Source organism: Triticum aestivum, chromosome 2A (assembly GCF_018294505.1).
Source record: "Triticum aestivum cultivar Chinese Spring chromosome 2A, IWGSC CS RefSeq v2.1, whole genome shotgun sequence".
Taxonomy (NCBI): Eukaryota; Viridiplantae; Streptophyta; class Magnoliopsida; order Poales; family Poaceae; genus Triticum; species Triticum aestivum.
Window position 1 is genome coordinate 154,139,847 of NC_057797.1, and position 7,714 is coordinate 154,147,560.

The window sequence follows — 7,714 nt, forward strand, 5'->3', positions numbered from 1 at the left end:
TAGCAAGAGTTCTCAGATAGGCTTCCGTGTCATTTCTCTTACGGACCGCAGACTCCAGCTTCTCATTCAGAGCAATCTTATCCTTCTTCAGACGAATTACCTCTCGGTTGGACTCAATGAGAGAGGACTTCAGCTTGTTTACTTCTCCTTCCAACGCTTCGACCAAAGCCAGCTTCTGGTCTGCAAGGGCAGTCTTATCCTGAGCTCCCTTTTGCGCAGCGGCAAGGTCCAAGTCCTTCTTCTCTAGAGCCAACCTCATTTTCTCTACAAAAGAAGCAATCGGATCAAACAAGAGATCAAAGAAATATCTTAAAAGACGATCGACGTAAATAGTCGACAGGCAGTTACCTTCCATACCTGCAGCTTCGTCTTGAGCTTTCCTCAACTTTTGTTGGGCCAGCTCCAAGTCGAGGTTGAGTTGCCTCTGCTTCTCCTCAAATTCGGCAAACTTAGAGATGAGAGTACAAGATTTCTACAGAAGTAAAAAGACATGTCAATCTACAAGATCAAAGATTATTTACTTTCGAGTGAATAAAACTCAAAAGTTTACTCAGACCCCAGCCGACTGCCCGCAGTCGACCGCGGTCTCGGGGACTACACCCAGCGGGTGCACTGGCGTGCCCCCACTGATTCAGACCCCACTCGACCGGTCCGCCCGGGTGGAGTAAAAAAAAGAAAAATAAATGCTATTGACCGCGGTAAGAGAAAAGAACTATTCAGACCCCGGCCGACTGCCAGCAGTCGACCGCGGTCTCGGGGACTACACCCATTGGGTGCACTTAGCGTGCCCCCACCGGTTCAGATCCCACTCACCCAGGACGAGTGGAAGAGCGCAAATACCAAAGACAACAAAACACCCAGTGGGTGTACAAATTCGACGCAAACAATAAGAGATTGCATCAAAGAAAATATTTCAGGTAGCATATCCTAATAGAACAAGGTTAGTCGGAAGCCTACTTACCTGGACATTGGCCCGGAGAGCCGCACTGGCATTGTAAGCAGCCTGGCTATTCTTGTGCACCATCTTCATCTGCTCCATCATCATGTTATCCTGACGGATGGCCTCCGCAGCCGCTTCCGACTAACTTTCCGAAACATGGTAGTTGGTGAAGAAGGGGGCAGACGACCCAGGTGTGGCAGCTTGGAGCTCCGAAGCGTGAGGTTGGACGACTGAAGAAAACACCGGTACAATCGACGGTGCAGGGCGCTTACTCGACAATGGGGCAGCAAAAGTTACAAAGGCCCCACCTGCGTCTTCAGATTGCCGGACGGTTGGTGTTGTCATCGGTCCCTGCTGAGACGTCTTGCCAGCTGCTACTTTTTTGTTCTTTCTGGGCCTAGGGGCCACATCTTCATCATCATCCGGAAGATCGATGACATTGGGAGGGGCTGCAGATAGATCAGTCGACCCCAAGTGAATCGCCAGAATTTAATCGACCCAATAATCAAGAACAAGATCATGAGAGTTTTACCTGGGTTGGAGGTAACCGCGTCTTCCATTTCCTCGTCTCGATATTGGTAGGAAGAAGTTCCAGATGTAGCAGCACTGCAAATGTCAACATTCAGTCGGTTATGTTCTGTTGCTCGAGTCGACCAAAAGATTGGGTCAGATGATTACCCGGAGATGGTGGGGATGTTCACTTTGACTCTGGGCAAAGCCTTCGGTGGTTTGGAGGAGGTGTCCTTCAATGCTTTCGTCACAGGAGGCTGCGCAATCTTGAGTTGTTTCGATACCTTCTCAGTCGGCGCCGGAGAAGACGTCCGAGGGCGCTTCGAGGATGGCCCAGTTGGTGCGACCGCCAGGTCAGGAGTGCTCGCCGGGTCGTGAGCATGCTTGGACCTCCTCTCTCTGCGAGGAGGCGAGTCGATCTCTTCTTCATCGCTCGAGTCATCGCTCTCCTCGTCCTCCTCTGCATCCAAGTGCCATTCGCCACTCTCGCCCCCGCTCGCCCCTTCCTCGACATGTTGCTCCTGGACTCCATTGGGCATCAAGTACATATCAATAAGAGCCTGAAAAGACAATGAATGAAAGAAATACAGTCGACCGTCAACAAGATGTTACACAGTGAATCGAGAAGATACTTCATAATGCATAATCATACCTATTCCGGCTGGCGCGAATGGTCGAATGGAATCACCCTCCTAGACCCCCGGGGATTATCTTTGTTGCCGGAGATTCCTCTTAGCCACTTCTCCACCGTGTCTTCACAAACGTCCTCCAGGTGGATCCGAGTGGAGTCCTCGAGTCCCGAATACATCCACATCGGATGGTCACGGGCTTGGAGTGGTTGGATGCGTCAACTAAGAAAGACCTCCAGCAGGTCCATACCAGTCACTCCGTCGTGAACAAGTTGGACGACCCGCTCGACCAACACCTTCAATTGCGCCTTCTCTTCTGGATCACCCTCAAGGAGGAGGGCTTCTCCACTCGAGCCAAAGGAAAGGGGCGAAGTCCAGTCGACTGACCCGGGGTCGGCTGTTCCTTGCAGTAAAACCAGGTCGACTGCCAGCCCTGGACCGAGTCGGGAAGGATCATAGCTGGGAAGGTGCTCTTGTTCCTCATTTGGATTCCATGGCCCCCGCACATCTGTATCACGTGCGTCCTCTCGTCACTTGGGTGGGCCTTCTTGACCGACTGGGAGCGACATGTGAATATGTGCTTGAAGAGACCCCAGTGCGGTCGGCAACCCAAGAAATTTTCTCACATTGACACAAAGGCAGCAAGGTACACGATGGTGTTTGGAGTAAAGTGTTGGAGTTGTGCCCCGAAGAAGTTCAAAAAACGACGAAAGAAAGGGTGGGGAGGCAAAGAGAACCCGCGGTCGACATGAGTGGCGAGGAGAATGCACTCACCCTCCTGTGGCCGCGGCTCTGTCTCATTCCCCGGGAGCCGTGACGATTCGTGGGGGATCAGTCCCCCCTCAACCAGATCGTTGAGGTCGTCTTGGATGGTCGTCGAGCAGATCCAGTCGCCCTGGATCCAGCCCGGCGGCAGGTCGGACCTTGACGAGGATCCACCCCAGCTGGTCCTCTTTCCTTTTGCCTTCGCCGTCGCCTTCTTTGCGCGCTCCAACACCATCGTCTTCTCCTTCCCCATGGCAGCAAATCGAGTCCGAGCGGAGCTACGATGCCGAGAGCGGAAGCAGGCGCAGCGGAGAAATCTGAGGAAGAAGAAGGAGAATGAGGGCGACTGTTGAAAAGCCCGGTCCGGTGCCTTTTATAAGGACACTTCTGAGTGTCTGACTTGTAGGCTCGGACGATCTCATCAAATCCTGCAACAGTCGCGCGCGCGATACATGGCAAAAAAGGTGGAGTGGGGATCGAGGTGACCTGCCTAATCCGTCCCGATTACCGCGGCCTCCCCCGCCTGGCGCGCTTCCCAAAATTCGAATCCCGCGAAATCCACGGACAGCAGAACAACTTGTCAGACGGAAGACATCCTCCACATCATCACTCGAAGCTTTTCAGTAAAAGTTCACTCGACAAAAACTAAGAATGGATCAAGGCGACTGAAAAAGAAGTTGGTGTCACCACCTCAGTTCATTGATCCAGAACAAGATATACTCATAGCATGAAAAATGAGTTGGAAGTGTTCTCAACTCGTTCCTCACTCAAACCCTGATCCATTCGGGGGAGCTATGTACCTAGGGTAGGGTCATGGTTCCGTCCAAGATACCCTCGCCAAGGACATCTCTAAAAGAAACAGAAGCATTCGAAGAAAAATCATCATCCACTCGACCATGAAGTTATGTTCCACTCGACAATCCTGAATACACTCGACCGTATAGATAATCACTCGACTACCAGAAGATCTAGAGCCACTCCACTCTGCAATGGTCGGGAATTAAGTAATAGCTTTAATGGTCATTATGTATCTTTATTGCAGGCATTACCAGTAACGTCTCCATCTTTATGTACCTTAAACCCTTTGTAACTGAGGGCGGGAGGGGTCTGGCGAACTCTATATAAGCCACCCCCTCCTCAGGGACAAGGGTTCACACCCTCTGTAACACACACGCATATAATCCAGTCAACTGCCTCCGGGCTCCGAGACGTAGGGCTGTTACTTACTCTGAGAAGGGCCTGAACTCGTAAAACTCGCGTGTACAACTCCTCCATAGCTAGGATCTTGCCTCTACATTCCTACCCCCATTCTACTGTCGGACTTAGAACCACGACACCAATGTTTTCACTTTCATATACTAGTGGGAATCTTTCATTATAGAACTTGGCTTGTATATTCCAATGATGGGCTTCCTAAAAATGCCCTAGGTCTTCGTGAGCAAGCGAGTTGGATGCACACCCACTAGTTTCTTTTGTTGAGCTTTCATACATTTATAGCTCTAGTGCATCCGTTGCATGGCAATCCCTAATCACTCACATTGATATCTATTGATGGGCATCTCCATAGCCCGTTGATACGCCTAGTTGATGTGAGACTATCTTCTCCTTTTCGTCTTCTCCACAACCACCATTCTATTCCACCTATAGTGCTATGTCCATGGATCACGCTCATATATTGCGTGAAGATTGAAAAAGTTTGAGAACATCAAAAGTATGAAACAATTGCTTGGCTTTTCATCGGGGTTGTGCATGATTTAAATACATTGTGTGGTGAAGATGGAGCATAGCCAGACTATATGATTTTGTAGGGATAGCTTTCTTTGGCCATGTAATTTTGAGAAGACATGATTACTTGGTTAGTATGCTTGAAGTATTATTATTTTTATTTCAATATTAAACTTTTGTCTTGAATCTTATGGATCTGAATATTCTTGCCACAATAAAGAGAACTACATGGATAAATATGTTAGGTAGTATTCCACATCAAAAATTCTGTTTTTATCATTTACCTACTCGAGGACGAGCAGGAATTAAGCTTGGGGATGCTGATACGTCTCCAACGTATCTATAATTTTTGATTGTTCCATGCTATTATATTATCAACCTTGGATGTTTTATATGCATTTATATGCTATTTTATATGATTTTTGGGACTAACCTATTAACCTAGAGCCCAGTGATAGTTTCTGTTTTTCCTTGTTTTAGAGTATCATAGAAAAGTAAAATCAAACGGAGTCCAATTGACCTGAAACTTCACGGAACATACTTTTGGAAAGAAAGCAATACAGGAGACTTAGAGTGCACGTGAAGGGATCAACGAGGAGAGCACGAGGTAGGGGGCGCGCACACCCCCTGGGCGCGCCCTCCACCCTCGTGGGCCCCTCGTGGCTCCCCTGATGTATTTCTTCCACCTATATATATCCATATACCCTAAAACCATCGGGGAACACAATAGATCGGGAGTTCCGCCGCCAGAAGCCTCCGTAGCCACCGAAAACCAATCTAGACCTGCTCCGGCACCCTGCCGGAGGGGGAAATCCCTCTCCGGTGGCCATCTTCATCATCCCGGTGCTCTCCATGACGAGGAGGGAGTAGTTCTCCCTCGGGGCTGAGGGTATGTACCAGTAGCTATGTATTTGATCTCTCTCTCTCCCTTGTTCTTGAGGTGGTACGATCTTGATGTATCGCGAGCTTTGTTATTATAGTTGGATCTTATGATGTTTCTCCCCCTCTACTCTCTTGTAATGGATTGAGTTTCCCCTTTGAAGTTATCTTATCGGATTGAGTCTTTAAAGATTTGAGAACACTTGAGGTATGTCTTGTTGTGCATATCTGTGGTGACAATGGGATATCACGTGATTCACTTGATGTATGTTTTGGTAATCAACTTGCAGGTTCCGCCCATGAACCTATGCATAGGGGTTGGCACACGTTTTCGTCATGATTCTTCGGTAGAAACTTTGGGGCACTCTTTGAGGTTCTATGTGTTGGTTGAATAGATGAATCTGAGATTGTGTGATGCATATCGTATAATCATACCCATAGATACTTGAGGTGATATTGGAGTATCTAGGTGACATTAGGGTTTTGGTTGATTTGTGTCTTAAGGTGTTATTCTAGTACGAACTCTAGGGTTGTTTGTGACACTTATAGGAATAGCCCAACGGATTTATTGGAAAGAATAACTTTGAGGTGGTTTCGTACCCTACCATAATCTCTTCGTTTGTTCTCTGCTATTAGTGACTTTGGAGTGACTCTTTGTTGCATGTTGAGGGATAGTTATGTGATCCAAATATGTTATTATTGTTGAGAGAACTTGCACTAGTGAAAGTATGAACCCTAGGCCTTGTTTCAATGCATTGCAATACTGTTTGTGCTCACTTTTATCATTAGTTACCTTGCTGTTTTTATATTTTCAGATTACAAAAATTATTATCTACTATCCATATACCACTTGTATCACCATCTCTTCGCCAAACTAGTGCACCTATACAATTTACCATTGTATTGGGTGTGTTGGGGACACAAGAGACTCTTTGTTATTTGGTTGCAGGGTTGCTTGAGAGAGACCATCTTCATCCTACGCCTCCGACGGATTGATAAACCTTAGGTCATCCACTTGAGGAAATTTGCTACTGTCCTACAAACCTCTGCACTTGGAGGCCCAACAACGTGTATAAGAAGAAGGTTGTGTAGTAGACATCATGCCACCGGAGAAGCCCGGGAAACAGTAATTATAGACGGAAGGTAGGCGAACTAGCGTGTCGTGGGAAACGCGACGGTCATCGCGGTCATCAGAATTCAATGCATTAGCAGGCATGGCTTAGCATGCCAGCTTGCCGCGGAAAACTAGAAAAACTGAAATTATGACTGTGCCGACCCGTCCCGTCAGTGGTGCGTCCTGTCCGTGCTGGGTCGCACGCCGGCATGACGGTCAAACAAGTGAACTCGAATCATCCAGATGAGGTACTCCCTGCTTGTCAAAAATGATTCCACCACTCATCATCTACCTTGGTTGGTTAGATTTTTGAATTAAGCCCTGCAAACCGGAAAGAAGGTAGTACATGCGTGATCCTCTATTTGTTCGTGTAGGATCGAGTAGGTTGTTTTTTGAATTGAGCCCTGCAAACCGGAAAGGAGGTAGTACGTGCGTGATCGACTATTTATCCGTGTAGGATCGAGTAGGTCAGATAGTGTATGTGTAGGATCGAGTAGGTAGGATGGTGTACGTGTACGATCGCATTAGCTGATGAACGTTCGCTCGTAGATAAGGCATTTGCGAACGTTTTTGCTGGCATTTTCTTCAGATTCGCATGGCATTTTCTTCAGAGCAGCTTGTCAGTTTCTTCAGAGGTAGGCATTTATTCAAAAAAGTACCACTTCGGATCTTGTGTCGGAACTAAAACTGCCAGGAGCGCATTAGTAGGCTAGCTAGTGATCAATCAATAATTTGTAAACACTGAGCGAACAAAAATAAGGACCTGTTAGTAACTTGTAAACACTAAGAACACAGAAATAAGGGTCATGCTGTGCACAACAGTGAGAGCGTATCCGTTCAAAATGTTCACATGAGACTCACAGGCCTGGCATTGTAATATGTTCACATTAGTAGCCCAAATTCAAAACCAACTAGTACGATTCCCATACATAAGATCATCATGTTAATGCATCTCAATGATTCACAGATCATATATAAATATGTAGCTCCAAAAGAAAAATCTAAAAAAACATCTGTTCTTCCTACTAACATGGATGCTTCTCTTGGCCAACATTCAGTACAGACTGAAAGACAAATTTGTTTGTGAAGTCTACAATTCCTCTTGCAAACGTAAGTGGTTTCACCAACAGCTGGAACCATGAGAATGAACCA